This window comes from Eriocheir sinensis, chromosome 10, assembly GCF_024679095.1.
Source record: "Eriocheir sinensis breed Jianghai 21 chromosome 10, ASM2467909v1, whole genome shotgun sequence".
NCBI classification, from domain to species: domain Eukaryota; kingdom Metazoa; phylum Arthropoda; class Malacostraca; order Decapoda; family Varunidae; genus Eriocheir; species Eriocheir sinensis.
Window position 1 is genome coordinate 15,760,186 of NC_066518.1, and position 17,400 is coordinate 15,777,585.

The 17,400-nt window shown below is 44.0% G+C and overlaps 1 protein-coding gene, 1 long non-coding RNA gene and 1 pseudogene across 4 annotated transcripts in view; 1 reads left to right on the top strand and 2 right to left on the bottom strand.

The window, feature by feature from the left end:
* Positions 1 to 9,197: 9,197 nt before the first annotated feature.
* On the top strand, positions 9,198 to 13,836 carry LOC126996642 (uncharacterized). Its single transcript, XR_007751320.1, has 2 exons — positions 9,198 to 12,122; positions 12,411 to 13,836. It is a non-coding gene; the product is annotated as an uncharacterized LOC126996642 (long non-coding RNA).
* LOC126996708 (small nucleolar RNA U3) lies at positions 9,981 to 10,162 on the bottom strand (annotated as a pseudogene).
* A 1,230-nt stretch (positions 13,837 to 15,066) lies between the features above and the next one.
* LOC126996641 (uncharacterized) overlaps positions 15,067 to 17,400 on the bottom strand; it is an 85,791-nt gene continuing 83,457 nt past the window's right edge. For all 3 annotated transcript variants that reach the window (XM_050857330.1, XM_050857329.1, XM_050857328.1), the window contains exons 9-10: positions 16,721 to 16,847; positions 15,067 to 15,819 (exon numbers count right to left, since the gene is read on the bottom strand). The gene's annotated coding sequence lies outside the window, so the exon portion shown is untranslated. The remainder of the gene's footprint in view (positions 15,820 to 16,720; positions 16,848 to 17,400) is intronic.

Below are 17,400 nucleotides of genomic sequence, written 5' to 3' on the forward strand. Positions count from 1 at the left end.
AGAGTGTGTGAAGATTATGACTTGATAATGTTGGCAAGTTCTGGTCAAGGTGCCTGTTGTCTCATCGGAATCTGAAGGTTGGCATCAAAATATCATTGTAGACCTTTATGTTTTATTAATATCAACAAAGTAGTAAGGTTATAACATCTTGTAAAAAAAGAAAAATAACAACACTAAATAACACAACACTAATCCCTCTAATGACTATATTTGTAACGTCATTAACGTCTGCAAATAACCTCTACGTAACCCCAGCGTCACTTTGTACATCAACGACGTATTTGTAATCGACACCTCCTTTCGCCTGTTTGAGAAGCCTCTCGTTGAAGTTGCTGGAGTTTTCATGGACTGTTTTGTGATCCTAGTGATAGCTGTAAACACCTTCTGCACCTTGAACGGTAAAAACACCCATGAAACCCCGGTTAATCTTCTCTGTGGCCTTGGAAAATCGTCGTAATGGGAGCCCAAAACGTTGAGAAATATGGACCTTAAACATACTAAACGACATAACAATACGTAACAGCACAACAAACTACAAATACGGATACTAAATTATCCATGTCGCTGTAGTTCTACAATAACTAAAAATTGCTCCTAGGAGTTAGCCGGACTGGTGGCGACGTTGCAGCTCTTTGAGGCCGCCCACGTAGGGCACGAGCAAGGCGCCTCGGCTGGTGGGCGTGGTGCGTTCAGGGGAGCGTGTTATCTCGGGGCCTCGCGGGCCTGACGAGGCGGCCGAGCTGAGGCGTCAGCATCCTCTCGTAGCCTTGCCTGACCATCGGGACTTCGAACATCTGTCTGCATTTCCCCCTGAGGTCTGCACGGAATCCCCGGGGACAAGAGGGGCTGGGGATGTCGATGAGCAGTCCATTCAGGTCCACCTCCCACGGCAGCCTCGCAGACTTGGGCATGGCATCGGCGAAGGGCAGCACCGTGTCACTATCCCAGGCGGCGTCCGTGGTGGTGGGGATGACGGTGGAGAAGTCAGTGGTGTCGAAACTTGATGGTGTGGTCGATAACTGATCTGCCGCCTCGGTGTTGTCTGACAGCGATGGCCCCGCCTCGGACTCCAGCCAATGTTCTGTCAATAGCCGCGGTTGGATGTGTAACGCAAGGCTTCCTGAATCCGACACGTGCACAGTACCGATTAAGAAGGCGACTGCAACCATGGTCACTGCCCCGCGGCCAGAACAGTGACAGCCCACCATCGTTAGAATAGGCAACAATGTGTGAGAGAGCTATGTTATTTCCCTTCGGTGGTTTTCTTCCTCAGTGGTAGCTCGAGTGAGAGAGCCAGGTGGAGGCTGCGGCGGAGGCGTGATGTGAGGCAGGTGTGCAGGTGACGAGGGCCAAAGTCTTTCTGCATACCTCTCGATGGGCAACAGGAAGAAAGAGAAAAGAGAGGAAGATCTCCGCTGACCTATATTGATGCCAGATACTTCTTGCTCGTTTGCTAAATGTTCTCCGGAGTAGCGTGATCGCCTTCCTTCCTCGCTGTGCCACGCGGAAGTTATAACTGTAATGCAATTTTTTCAGGAGGCGAACACTTGAGTAACTGATCTTGAGGTGGTGTTAACCTGACGAAGCAGTGAAACACGGCCCGAGCACAGCGTAAAGCATCCTAACATCCGGGTGCCCGAAAATATATGACGGCTGACTCAAGGCGGGCCGCGTGGAGGCCGCAGAAAGTGGCGGCTTCCGCAGAGAGTGTGATCCCATTCTTCCGTGTTGCGCCACAATGGTAATATATGGCCTAGCGGTGATACATGCGCGGAATTCATCAAGACTTTCCTCGAGCAAAAAGACAGACAATGAGACGCTGATATTACAAATGCTATGCAGTGTTTGTAAACATAAGACAGAAAAAAACTATGATAATAATGTGGCTGACACAAATGCTGCGTAGTAGGCTATACAGTCATATGGACTTATCGAGGTTGTTGCACCTCTCCACAGTTACTAAGTTGCATCAGCAGAGAGAGAGAGAGAGAGAGAGAGAGAGAGAGAGAGAGAGAGAGAGAGAGAGAGAGAGAGAGAGAGAGAGAGAGAGAGAGAGAGAGAGAGAGAGAGAGAGAGAGAGAGAGAGAGAGAGAGAGAGAGAGAGAGAGAGAGAGAGAGAGAGAGAGAGAGAGAGAGAGAGAGAGAGAGAGAGATTAAACATATTTGCAGCATTACGAGGTTTTCAAAAAATTAAGCAATGCCGTTAAAGAAAGACCGCGATGAGGACTGCAATCCTTCCTCCCCTGTACCCCTGTGGAGGCGGGGTCAGCCCGCGGCCCGTGGGTGTTCCCTGACGTGCCACGCCTGCCGGGGCTGAAATAACAAGTTCCGGCCGGAAAGAGATCAGGAAAGAGACGACCCTGTCCTTGGCGACACGTGTAAAGTTTCCCTCAGTGTTGCTCAGACGGACATCCAAGGCGAGTGTTAAATACGTAAGTGACACTCTCTCTCTCTCTCTCTCTCTCTCTCTCTCTCTCTCTCACACCCGACCTCTGCTGAGAGAAGGTCGTGACCTCACCCCGCTGCGCCCCACAACATCGCTTGCCCTGTGTTTTCGTCGTGCTCTTGGGCGTTTGTGTGTTCTCGCTTGTGTGTTGCCTGTGATTTCCCGACACGTGTTTGGTGTGTGTTCGCTTGTGGTTTCTGCCTGTGGTTGCCTCTGTGATTTGTGTTTCCGGTGTTTTTGCGTGTGATCTGGCTGTCTCCGGGTGTTCTGCGTGGGTTTCAGAGTGATTCAAGTGTGTTGTGTTTCCGGTGTTTTTGCGTGTGATCTGGCTGTTTCCGAGTGTTCTGCGTGGGTTTCAGAGTGATTCAAGTGTGTTGTGTTTCCGGTGTTTTTGCGTGTGATCTGGCTGTTTCCGGGTGTTCTGCGTGGGTTTCAGAGTGATTCAAGTGTGTTGTGTTTCCGGTGTTTTTGCGTGTGATCTGGCTGTTTCCGGGTGTTCTGCGTGGGTTTCAGAGTGATTCAAGTGTGTTGTGTTTCCGGTGTTTTTGCGTGTGATTTGGCTGCTTCTAAGTGTACTGCGTGGGTTTCAGAGCGTTTGGAGTGTGCTGTTTTGTTTCCGGTGTTTTTGCGTGTGAATTGGCTGTTTTCGAGTGTTCTGCGTTTCGAGTGTGTTGTGTTTCCAGTGCTTTTACGTGTGATTTGGATGTTTATAGTGCTCTGCGTGGGTTTCAGAGTGTTTTGAGTGTGCTGTTGTACTTCCGGTGTTTTTGCGAGTGACTTGAGGGTGTTTAGTCGTGCTTGTGCTTGGGTTTCTGAGTGTTTCGTGTGTCCCGAGTGTGACTTTGTGTTCCCGAGTGTCTCACGCGTGATTTGGGTGTGTCGACAACCCACCCTTTGAATTCCCTGAGGATTCAATCTGCTCCTCCTCATTACACCCTCTTTAAATCCCCTAGAGGATTAACACTTCCTACACCCCTTTCCCTCACCTCACCTAAGCCCCCCCCCCACCCTCGCTCACCTCACATCCCTTTTGCTCCTCCTCATCCCCTAGAGGATTAGCCCTTCCTACTCCGCCCTCACCTCCACATATTTCTAAGCCCTTCCCCCCTCACTCACCTTACCTCACATCCTATTTACCCATCCTTTCACCCACCTTACCTCGCCTCTTTCTTAACCTTTCTTGTTCTCACACACCTCACTCACCTCACATCCCTTCCTACTCCTCCTCTCTCCCACTTACCTCCTTTCCCAAACTCCCTCTCACTCATCTCACCTATTTCCTAACCCTCCTTGATCTCACACACCTCACTCACCGCCTCCCTTTCCCCCTCTTTATTCACCTCACATCCCTTCCTACTCCTCCTCTCTCCCACCTCACCTATTTCCTAACCCTCCTTGATCTCACACACCTCACTCACCGCCTCTCTTTCCCACTCTTTACTCACCTCACATCTCTTCCTACTCCTCCTCTCTCCCACCTCACCTATTTCCTAACCCTCCTTGATCTCACAAACCTCACTACCCGCCTCACTTTCCCCCTCTTTACTCACACAACATCCCTTCCTCCTCCTCTCTCCCACCTCACCTATTTCCTAACCCTCCTTGATCTCACACACCTCTCTTTCCCCCTCTTAACTCACCTCACATCCCTTCCTACTCCTCCTCTCTCTCACTTTTCCTCCATTACTAAACTACCTCTCACACACCTCACCCCCTTTCCTAATCCCCTTCACTCTGTGTTTTTATCTCTTTCATTTCAGCTAAGATGGCGATTAAGAAGTGCAGTACTTGTAACGGTAGCTTCTCAGCTCACTTTTTTACAGGGCGTTCTGCTGTCTGTCGACTGTGTCTGTCCAGGCAGCATCTCAAGACAAGACTGCAGGAGCAGGAAGAGAAGATGGAAGAAGGCCAGAATAAAATAATAGAGCTTTCTCTCACCAGGCAGCATCTCGAGACAAGACTGCAGGAGCAAGAAGAGAAGATGGAAGCAGGTCAGAATAAAATAATAGAGCTTTCTCGCACTGTTGCCTCCTTGCAGGAATTCATCCAGGCTAACGTTGCTGTGGTGCCAAACCCTTCTCCAACCGCCCCCTTGCCCTCAGCGGTACCGTCGACACCAGCGGACAACACCACGCAACGGGAGGATGCTAGTGGCACCGACCATGATGGCTTCACCGTCGTGAATGGAGGAGCCAAGCCAGCCAGACAAGCGATTTATCCTGTTCATTGCTTCAACAGGTTTGCCATTCTGGAGGAGGAGGACGAGCAGGAGAGCACCTTCCTGGTGGGTGACTCCATGATTCGCCAGCAGGTCGTTGAGTTCTGCGGCAGAGTTCCTCGTCGAAGACGGAACTATTGCTATCCTGGTGCTGGGATCGACGACATAACTGCTGCTCTTGAGGAGATCTCCCCAGGCTACTAATGATTCACTGTTTGTTATTCACACAGGTACGAACGACGTCACCACGACCCGGTCTGAGGAACTCCTGGAGAAGTACCGTAGGCTCATCCAGCAGTATAAGACTAAATCCCTAACATTTTGATTTCAGGAGTTCTACCACGGACTTGGGCGGAGAGCGACTTTTCAGTAAGGCCTTCAGCCTAAACAACCGCTTACAGACTCTTTGTAGGGAGCTTGACGTGGAGTTCCTAAACGCATGGGACAATTTCTATGGACAAAATGAGCTCTTTCACAGGGACGGATTGCACCTTTCTCCCATCAGGGCAGCCAGACTCGGAAGGCTCCTCAACGAAGCAGTGCGTGTCATCCGAGCAAAAACGAGTCACGGCCACGTCCCTCCACCCCGCCCGTGTAAATAGACGCCGTGCATCACAACAAACCCGTAACCGTGATCCCGCAAGTACCACCACCTCTATTACCAAGCCTCTAGATAACTTAAAAATCCTTAGTTTCAATGCGCGTAGCCTAAGAAACAAATTTGATGAACTGAGATGTCTTGCTTTAACAGAAAATTTTGACATAATTGCTATAACCGAAACATTTATCGACACCACAAATATTGATTTAAGTTCCGAATACAACATAGATGGCTACAGACTCTTCAACAAAGATCGTGTAAACCGCAGAGGCGGTGGCGTCGCCCTTTATGTCAAAAGCTATTTGCAACCCACTGACAAAACATCGGGAAACAGTAACGTTGAACATTTGTGCGTGCGAGTTAACATTGCAAAAATCAACTTAAATATATCTGTCACCTACAGACCTCCCGGGCAATCACTCGATGACGACCTTGAAATGTACAGCATCTTAAGGCAGTCACTTAATAACAGCGACTCACTGATATTAGGAGACTTTAACCTCCCCCATATCGACTGGGCGACACTGTCAGGTACAGAAGGCGAGTCACATAGAATGATCGAGTTTCTAGAAGAAAATTATCTAAGCCAAATGGTTTCTGAGCCAACTCGACAAAATAATATACTCGACCTTGTTATAACAACCCAAGATAACCTAGTCAGTAGTGTCACGGTAGGAGAACACCTCGGTTCTTGCGATCATAAATTAGTGCGCGTCGACATTAAAGCTCAATCATCAGTGACTGAAAATAAAGTAAAGGTGCCCAATTTCAAAAGAGCTAACTTCGTAGAAACTGACAAAACTAACAGAAATACAACTATCAGATGACGGCAACGTAGAGGAAGCCTGGCTAAGCCTTAAAATCACTTACTCACTCAGCAGAACACATTCGTCCCCTTGTGCGAGAAGCGAATTAACACTAATAAAAGCCCACCGTGGTTTAATAGCGAAATTAAACAATCAGTCAATGAGAGAAAATTGTTTTACAGGTTAAAGAAAGAACAAAGCACGCCCGAAAACATTAGACTTTATAATGATGCCAGGCGACGAGTAAAAAGACTAGTAGGTCAGGCAAAGCGTAGATACGAAGAAAATATTGCAGCCAACTGTAAAAATAATCCGAAATCTTTCTTCAGTTACATAAACAACAGAAAGGCGATCAAAAGTGGTATTGGACCTTTAACAAACAGCGACGGTGCACTAGTGACTGACAGCCAACACATTGCAAACCTCTTAAACAATTACTTTTCCTCGGTGTTTAATACTAACAGTCTTCCTCTCGCTACCACCAACACCAGTACTATTGTAAATCTCGAGCATGCATTGCCTAATTTTGAAATAACAACCGATGAAGTCCTTAAAGCTCTCCATTCACTTAAAACAAATAAAAGTCCTGGACCTGACAAAGTATATCCAACTCTGCTGAAAGAAACAAAGAGCGAAATACTCTCCTCCCTCACAACCGTATTCAATATGTCCTTGCGACAAGGCATCGTCCCTTCAGATTGGAAAAAGGCTAACGTGACACCGATTTTCAAGAAAGGAGACAAAAACGTACCAGGTAATTACATGCCCATTAGTCTAACTTCGGTTGTAGGTTAGCTACTTGAGGGCATAATTTGAGACAATATTGTGAATTACCTTGAAAGCCACTCTTTGATTGGGGACTCACAACATGGCTTCCGAAACAAATAATCCTGCCTATCAAACCTATTAACCTTTATAACGACCTCTTCACTGTTTATGACGTAACCAAATCACTGGACGTAGTCTATCTTGATTTCAGAAAGCGTTTGATAAAGTCCCGCATCATAAATTACTTTACAAATTAAAGCAAATAGGTATTGACGGTCAAGTAAACCAATGGATCGCGAATTGGTTGAGCAACAGACAACAAAGAGTAGTGATCGACGGATTTAACTCAGAGTGGGCGCCTGTCACTAGTGGCGTCCCTCAGGGCTCGGTCCTTGGCCCAGTGCTCTTCATTATTTACATCAACGACGTGGATGTTGGACTCAATAACCGCATTAGTAAATTTGCAGACGACACAAAGATTGGCAACTCGGTTCTCACTGACGAAGACAGGCAAAGCCTCCAAGAGGATTTGCACAAAATTTCAGCTTGGTCGGATAGATGGGAGATGCCCTTTAACGTAGACAAGTGCCAGGTCCTTCAAGTTGGAACGAGGAATAAGAAGTTCGAATACGAAATGCGCGGCGTTAAACTCAAAAGCGTTCAATGCGTCAAAGACTTGGGGGTCAAAATCGCGTCAAACCTCAAATTCTCACAGCAATGCATCGATGCAGCAAATAAAGCGAACAGAATGTTGGGCTTCATTAAAAGAAACTTTGTATTCAAGAATAAAGATGTAATACTCCTGCTCTACAACAGTTTAGTCAGACCCCACTTGGAATATGCGGTACAGTTTTGGTCTCCCCACCATGCAAAGGATATTGCTAAATTAGAAGGTGTTCAGCGTCGGGCAACGAAAATGATCCCTTCCTTGCGCAACAAATCCTACGAAGAAAGGCTTTCTACCCTTAACATGTTCTCTCTTGAGAAACGTCGCCTCCGAGGAAAACTGATCGAATGTTTTAAAATACTTAATGGTTTCACGAATGTAGACAGATCAACATTGTTTATGATCGATGACACTTTGCGCACGAGGAACAATGGCGTAAAACTCAGATGTAGACAAGTAAATTCAGACTGCACCAAATTTTTCTTCACCAACGTTGTAGTGCGAGAATGGAATAAGCTTCCACCGTCAGTGGTCCAGTGTAACACGATTGACTCCTTCAAAAATAAGCTCGACCGTCACTTCCTTCAACTTAATATCAACTAGAGTAGAAATGCAACGTTTTGGAGTCTTCTGATTAATGTAAAATCACTTAGGTTTAAGGACAGACCACCAAGTCTGGACCATGGGGTCTGTGTGGTCTGATTTTCTATGTAAATCTATGTAAATCTCTCTCTCTCTCTCTCTCTCGATACAATTTAGTACATGTGGCAAGGTGCATCACAAGCAGACAGCTTCCGCGTCTTGGCTTACTACCAGGAAATTTTCCGCATCATAAATATTTTCATGACAATAATATGTCCTTCTACGAGACAGCGGCAGCCTGGGTCGACATAGCAGCTTACACTCTTTAGTAAGAATGACCTAGTAAGAGTTGCAATGGTCAAAGTATATGCTGACGAGTCACTTCAAACTGAGGAATCTCAAAACATAAAATTCATCTCTATGTATAGTGTTGCTCTGCCACTCATGCCACGAATTCGAATGGACAATGACCCATAATGATATAATAATGATGATGACAATACTATTACCACTTCTGCTGCTGCTGTTGATGTTGTTGACTACTACTACTACTGCTACTATAGTCTGTTCACTTAAGCTAGATTCCTGGCGCCTAGGCAGGTTGGTAAGCTTGCAACTGATTGGCTGCTCCGCTCTCCCGCTAACACTCATGTCGGACCACATCTTGCATGCTCGAGTGAGACATGTTTCTTTATCATATGCCATAGCTCAACTTATACACGAGCTAGCCAGTTTTGGTTGACACCATCAGACTCAGCAGTGACTGTAGAATCAAGATGTATTGTAAAAACTCGACAAAACAAAAAAGAAAATGGTATTACGATGAGTTGAACTGTTAAGATGTTAAAAAAATGTTTATAACATGTTTTGATTATGCTCATTATTTTCAACAGTTGTTCATTGACTGCAGAAATATATTATTACATTACGTAGGAAAATTTATCGTAAACACGATAGTGTGATCAGAATGCAGTTAAAGCTCTACGTATTGAAAACACAGGGTTATTTATAGCAACATTTCACTCGCCCCAACCATCACGGCGCTCGAGACACCCTGTATGATGATGTTAAAAAAAAATGAGTGTCGCGCGCGCCATGATGGTTGGGGCGAGTGACATGTTGCTATAAACAACCCTGTGTTTTCAATATGTGGAGCTTTATCTGCATTCTGATCACACTATCGTGTTCATGAGAGATTTCCCTACGTCATGTAATAATATATTTCTGCACTCAATGAACAACTGTTTAAAATAATGAGCATAGTCAAAACATGTTATAAACATTTTTTTAACATCTTCACAGTTCAACTCATCGTAATACCATTTTCTTTTTTGTTTTGTCGAGTTTTTACAATACATCTTGATTCTACAGTCACTGCTGAGTCTGATGGTGTCAACCAAAACTGGCTTGCTCGTATATGAGGTGAGCTATGGCATATAATAAAGAAACATGTCTCACTCGAGCATGCAAGATGTGGTCCGACATGAGTGTTAGCGGGAGAGCGGAGCAGCCAATCAGCTGCAAGCTTACCAATCTGCCTAGGCGCCAGGAATCAAGTGAACAGACTATACTACTACTACTACTACTACTAAAGACAGGGAGAGAGAGGTACCTGTATTATGGAGTCAGATGTACACCTGCCACCACCACCTACACCACCGCCGCCCGTCGTCAGCCATTTCGTGTCAGTAGCAACAATTCTTCACTCATTCCGCTGCGTGACTACCATGTTTTTTGATTTCCTTTACACGTGAGTCCTGTGGCTGGCAGCTGTCTTGGCTTCCTTGGTATAACTTTCTTAGGGCGTACATACAATAACCTCAGTTTCTTTTTTTTCTGGCGTCTAAGTTCATGTCTCCTTGCTTGTTATGTTGCCGTTTTTATTTCAACATACCACTCAGCCTGTGCTCGCCCCACCACGCCGCGCAAAAGGGTAGTGGACGGTCCTCAAGCCCCTGGACAGGCCATGTGGGGCAGCTTCCCGTTCATGGCCGAGCACTTCGCCTCAGTCGTGGCGTGAGGTCAGGGAACTTAGCTGCCATACTACAGAAGTAATGCTATAAAGTGTGGTCATGTTGGTTGATGTGCTTATTATTATCAGGGAACTTGACTGTCATACTATGGAAGTGATCCTATAAAATGTGGTCATGTTGTATGGTGGGCTTACTAATATTATTATTTCTTTCCGCCATAGATGAATAAACCTCCCCGCGTATCCACCCTCTTAACCATCTCAACCTTAAGGGGCTATTACACTGGGCAAATTTTCCGTGGATCTTCAGTCAAACCACGATTTCCGTTGGCGTGGTTCTCATATTTCCGTGGTTTTCTGACGTGTCCATGATCTTCCAAAGCTACGTTAGATTTCATCGAAGAACGACGGTATTACTCACCATCATCATCAGCAGCAATAACAAGAAACAAGAAATCGTGGTTTGACTGAAGATCCACGGAAAATTTGCCCAGTGTAATAGCCCCTTTAAACTTCCTACTGTTATGTTTCTTGCTTGTCACGCTGGTGGATGGACTTCATATTATTACGTACTATTTATTTTCGCCACAGATGAAGGAACCGCCATTACAATCATTACCATTATTACAAACGCACACAGCTGACAATAGTACAAGTGTTACGTTTTGGTGAGTGACTCGTCCATTCACTACTTGCTTCAATGCTTCGAGAGGATAACAAGCGATCGACTACACAAACCGGTGCTCATCTCATTCGATTGTGTTGTCAGCTAGTTTCATTTCGCAGCTAACTAAAAGAAATATTAAAGAATCCTTACATGTTTTAAAGTCTCTAAGGAACGCCGATTAGGTACTACACACACGCGCACGCCACACGCAGATACACTTCCTTAGACACGATTACCACTCAAACACTCACTTTTTCACTAGTTAACCAGGTATTCAACTAGTCAATCAAATAATCCCTATAAAGTTTAAAATCTCTAAAGAACGAAAATTAGGTACTACATACACGCGCACGCCACACGCAGATACACTTCCTTAGACACGATTACTACTCAAACACTCACTTTTCACTAGTTAACCAGGTATTCAACTAGGCACGTGCGGTGATGAAGCTTCATGTGTTTAGGTATCCTACCAGAGTTATTTTTGGTGGTTATTTTGCGTATTTTCACCACAGAGCTCGGTATCATATCTCTCGTTTACTTGCCAGCGGTCAGAAGGCTACCAGGTATTAGTCAGACAACACGCACTCGCTCTTACACTAGAAACAACACAGTACTGGCGTAAACATCTCTTTCTCGCCCCTTCCTGATGCCTGACGTCGCCTGCTTGTGCTCGGGCGTTCCCAGAAATGAAAGCAGTTGACAAGACACGCGAATAGGATGAGAACCAGTTTGCGGATGACGATGTGTTGTGCGATATATGTGAACATCAAAATATCTGCAGGAGTGTCTATTTATCATTTCCAGGCTAATGAAGATCGCAAAATATAAGTGTTTGATAATGAGTTAGATTGGGTGGCAGTATTTGTGTGGGTGCGAGAGTTTATGGTTACAAATCGATCTATACAATGTGATGATGATCTGGTATACAGCGTCTTGTAATCCCTTCCAATCTATTAAAGAGTGTGAAAAAAAATGCTTGACAAGGAGTTAGATTGGGTGGCGGTATTTGTGTGGGTGCGATAGTTTATGGTTACAAATCGATCTATACAATGTGATTATGATCTGGTATACAGCGTCTTGTAATCCCTTCCAATCTATTAAAGAGTGTGAAAAAAAGTGCTTGACAAGGAGTTAGATTGGGAAGCGGTATTTGTGTGGGTGCGATAGTTTACGGTTACAAATCGATCTATACAATGTGATTATGATCTGGTATACAGCGTCTTGTAATCCCTTCCAATCTATTAAAGAGTGTGAAAAAAAATGCTTGACAAGGAGTTAGATTGGGTGGCGGTATTTGTGTGGGTGCGATAGTTTATGGTTACAAATCGATCTATACAATGTGATTATGATCTGGTATACAGCGTCTTGTAATCCCTTCCAATCTATTAAAGAGTGTGAAAAAAAATGCTTGACAAGGAGTTAGATTGGGTGGCGGTATTTGTGTGGGTGCGATAGTTTATGGTTACAAATCGATCTATACAATGTGATTATGATCTGGTATACAGCGTCTTGTAATCCCTTCCAATCTATTAAAGAGTGTGAAAAAAAAGTGTTTGACAAGGAGTTAGATTGGGAAGCGGTATTTGTGTGGGTGCGATAGTTTATGGTCAGAAATCGATCTATACAATGTGATTATGATCTGGTATACAGCGTCTTTTAATCCCTTCCAGTCTAATAAAGAACGTGAAAAATAAGTGTTTGACAAGGAGTTAGATTGGGTGGCGGTATTTGTGTGGGTGCGAGAGTTTATGTCCAGAAGCCGATCTATACAATGTGATGATGATCTGGTATACAGCGTCTTTTAATCCTTTCCAGTCTAATAAAAAACGTGAAAAATAAGTGCTTGACAAGGAGTTAGATTGGGTGGCGGTATTTGTGTGGGTGCGATAGCTTATGATCAGAAATCGATTTTTACAATGTGATTATGATCTGGTATTATGATCTGGTGTTTTAATCCCTTCCAGTCTAACAAAGAACGTGAAAAATAAGTGCTTGACGAGGAGTTAGATTGGGAAGCGGTATTTGTGTGGGTGCGATAGTTTATGGTCAGAAATCGATCTATACAATGTGATTATGATCTGGTATACAGCGTCTTTTAATCCCTTCCAGTCTAATAAAGAACGTGAAAAATAAGTGTTTGACAAGGAGTTAGATTGGGTGGCGGTATTTGTGTGGGTGCGAGAGCTTATGTCCAGAAGCCGATCTATACAATGTGATGATGATCTGGTAAACAGCGTCTTTTAATCCTTTCCAGTCTAATGAAGGTGAAAAATAAGTGTTTAAAGCAATAAGTTCGACTGGATAGTGGTATTTGTGTGAGAGTGATAGTTTATGGTCAGAAGCCAATATTTACAATGTGATGATGATCTGGTATACAGCGTCTTTTAATCCTTTCCAGTCTAATGAAGAAGGTGAAAATTAAGTGTTAAAAGCAATAAGTTCGACTGGATAGCGGTATTTGTGTGAGAGCGATAGTTTATGGTCAGAAGTCGATCAGTACAATGGGATGATGATATGGTAAGCTGGAACTTGCCACGCAGATGTTTATTCTAAGACAAAATTGAGCATGAGAAGCATAACAGATGAAAAAATATACCAGATTACAATAATATGATGCTCTCCATATCACTCGCTCTGTTGAAACCCTTTTGTCCTCGTGAATTTCAACACTAAACTGATGATTGCTTTCCTAAATCCATTAATTTTGTATAATTCTAGGAACACTTAGTGCTTATCTATATATCTTCCTTGACACCACACAGGAATACCAAAATACCTACCTTTGTTTGATGCAGCGATGGAAAAAAATTACAACACTGCTTGATTTCCTTCTGTGGCACCATGATCTGCCACACAATAGTATAGTCAAATGTACAGCAAGGGAGCGGGGAGGAATAAATGGGTGCGAGGGGAGGAAGTTCGTTATATATATATACATAGTAGTGGTAGCAGTAGTAGTAATAGTAGTGGTAGTAGTAGTAGTAGTAGTAGTAGTAGTAGCATGGTAGTAGCAGCACCGCACTCGTCCTCTAAATGTTCGCACTCAGTAACAAAACAATATCTTTCTGGAGTCTACTCAATAAATTGTTACACACACAAAAAAAAATTACATTTCGCTCAATTTCAACTCTCAGGATATCTCTTGCCACATATAACATCAGTAGAGACATCGGCAGAGGGTTTTTAAGTAAGATTATCCCCACATTGCCACCGAAATTCCAACCCCTACATGGCAAACATTGCAGTACGGGCGGAGCGTTACCCAGGCGGTGACGCGGTGAAGTCTACGGACACGGCCAGCCACATTTACATTACTTTAGGGCAGTGGTTCCCAACCTTTTCTAAGCCACGGACCAGTCGAGCAAGTGAAAAAAAATCTATGGACCAGTACCATAGGCAAAGATCCAAGCATACACTGACATTTATATAGTCCAAATACATATTTTAATTTTTTAGCAATTTAAAATTCAATGGGACAATACAGAAACATCTCAAGTATAGGTTTCACTGGACAATACCATGTAATGTAATGTTTCACATTATACAAAGTAAAGTGATTATAAATGCTAAGTTATTCAATTGGACCCCATGAGAGAAAAAAATATACTAACTTCAGCATTTAGTACTACAGTAGACATGGAAAAGACTAGCTGTCATGGTGATAGATTCATGTACCTATTGCAAGGCCTATCAATACATCAAATCGTAATATCTCATGTTTTACAAATGGAATTAGAAATCCATATATAAGCATATTAAATCATCATCAAAATATAAAGTCACTAGTAAAGCAACTTGGCGAACCAGCAAATCATAAGCCACGGACTGGCACCGGTCCGAGGATCATAGGTTGGGAACAACTGCTCTAGGGTATCAGCACATGCCATAACCCAGTGTTTCTTAATCTGTATTTCCAGGACAACCAAGGGTGCTGTATCTGACCTTATGGGGTGTTGGGAATAAACTTAAAGCAAATACAGAGCAATACATTAGTACAGTAAGGATTCCCATCTACCATTGCTTCAGGAAGAACGATTGTAGAAGAGAGCCAATAGGTTACCATGTTTTCCTCCTCGCTTCCCAGCTACACACTTGACTCTGGCTCTATTACACAATTTAGTTCTTAATTAGTAACAAGAGAGGAGTATCAAGACACCTCACCTCCCGAAATTGACCTTTCATTTGGCTACTCCTCTATGCTTCTTTTTATAGGAGCAGTGATTAGTGGGCTTTTTTGTCTTATTTTTTTTCCTTGAACTGCCTCCTTTACTATAGAAAAAAAAAACCAGGATGAGTGGAAATCAAAGAAACCACATGAGGAATGAAAAAAGAGAGATGAGGTAAGTAAGTGTTTGTTTTGGGAGATGTGACATCGTAAAGGTATGGTATAACACTCACACCAATGGGACCACATAAACCCAGTCAGTGTACACGAGATATGAAGTAACACTCCTACCAGGGGGGCCACGAAAGTCGAAACAGCGTACACAAGGTCTGGCGTAACTTTCACTTCACGGAAACCACAAAAAAATCCAGTCAGCATACACGAGACAAGTCCTGACACCTTGCCATTTGCCATCTGTCTTCTCCATTAATAAATCTACCTAACCTCCATATAAATACTTTAATCGTATTTGCACCATTTGTTTATTTTGTTCCATTAATCCACTACCATATTACCAGGCGAGTTATGTCTAGTCATCTCCTCCTTGAACCTAAAGTGATTCCTATTCTTCTACAATTACTGCTACTACTACTGCTACTACTACTATTACATATGAATATAGAACGTGAACCTTCATTTACCTTATCATAATCAGATCAAAACTAATATATTCAGCTCTCCCTCTTGAATCCTTTGTCCCTAGTCTGAGGGGAACACTATGAATCCGCTGTTGACTAGTCCTTTGGCAGGCTGTGTGTCTTGACCCTGAGGAGCGCTCTCTGATGGACCCTTCGCCTGGTCTGGCTTCACAGGGGAGATGTGGGATGGTTTGGGGGGCAGCAGTTCCATCACATGCTCATTTTCAGTATTTTCAGTACTTTCAGCGCTCAGCGAAGTTGGGTTCTTGCCAGCAAGTTCAGCAACCTGCAACAAGAGGGGTTTAAGATACAGGTGAAGGGAAATGCGGACCTCCATACTCTCACGAAGGTTAGGGACAGGGGAGTGAAGTCATCTGCGTGCTGAGCCAATAGCATGTGGAATAAAGTGACAAGTTTTTCCTCCTCCACCTTTATCCTCCTTAGCTTTAGGCAGTCCAGGCAGGATCAGAAAATTAAATGTGGCAATGATTTGACATCTCAGTATTTATATATAGGAAGAAAATGTTACCAGCTTATATAGATAGACTCTTATATAGAGAGTCTTACATAAAGAGCTTATATAGAGAGTCTTTGGTGTGTTCCTTCAGAGCATAATAAATCGTTTTTGAGAGCTATGTGTTCTTGGGTGGTGCACCGGATTCTTCCATCATTTCTTATCATATGTTATTCTTATTTTATTACCATAGTGATCAGGAAAGTATGAAGTTAGAGTTTCAGCAGTGTAGTGGAATGTAGTGAATGGAACTGTGTGTTACTATACCTGATGCAGAAACTGGTGATTGGCAATGTGATAATATGCAAACACTTATCATTCCTCACCACAGTCACCATCCAAGTCTCAAGTTAGGGTTACAGTAATGTACATGCTCTGAACGACGCTGCGTGTTACTTTACCTCATGGACAAACTGGTGCTTGCTAATATGGTAACAGCTAACTAATACTATTATCTCCTACCATAGTGACCATCAAAGTCTAAAGTTAGGGTTCCAGTAGTGTAAATGCTCTGAACGACACCGCGTGTTACTACACCTCATGGAGAAACAGGTGCTTGCTAATACGGTAACAGGTAACTACTACTATTATTTTCTACCATAGTGGCCACCAAAGTCTCAAGTTAGGGTTTCAGGAGTATGCATGCTCTGAACGGGGCTGCGTGTTGCTATACCTGCTGGAGGAACTGGTTGAGTAGGTCATTCACAACTCTGATGCCTTCCTCAGTGCGCCTGGAGTAGCTGCCCTCAGGCTTCAGCAGGGCGGGCTTCGAGGCGGCGGGCGGCAGGCAGAGGCACAGGCTGGGGAGGGGGGCGAGTTTAGAGGAAGTTCATAGTAGCCTATACTGGTGGTTACTAGTTACTGTCTTATCAGAACCTATGCTGCTGCTGTTACTGGGTTTTACTCTATTACTGCTACTACTGCTGATACTACTACTACTACTACTACTACTACTACTACTACTACTACTACTACTATATACTACTATAACTACTAGTAGGTAGTAGGCGGTGGCTGACTGGTAGCGTGCTGGGCCCACATTCACCGCGTGAAGGACGACGCGGGTTCGAATCCTCACGCTACCTCCTCGGATTTTTCAGTCACCGCCGAGTGGCTTAAAACTACCCACATGCTGTACTGAAGACCACCCATCAACCCGAACTCTAGAGGAAACCTTCCAAGTGAATCAAGAACGAGTTCCGGGGGGCAGCATGAGCCGAGAGAAGATGGCGGCACTATTAACGCTTGCTTGCGCCATGACGGGCTGGGGCCAACTACCATCTAGGCCACTCAAGAAAAACCTACCGGCGCTATAGGCGTACACGTAAAAAAAGAAAAAACCTACCACTACTA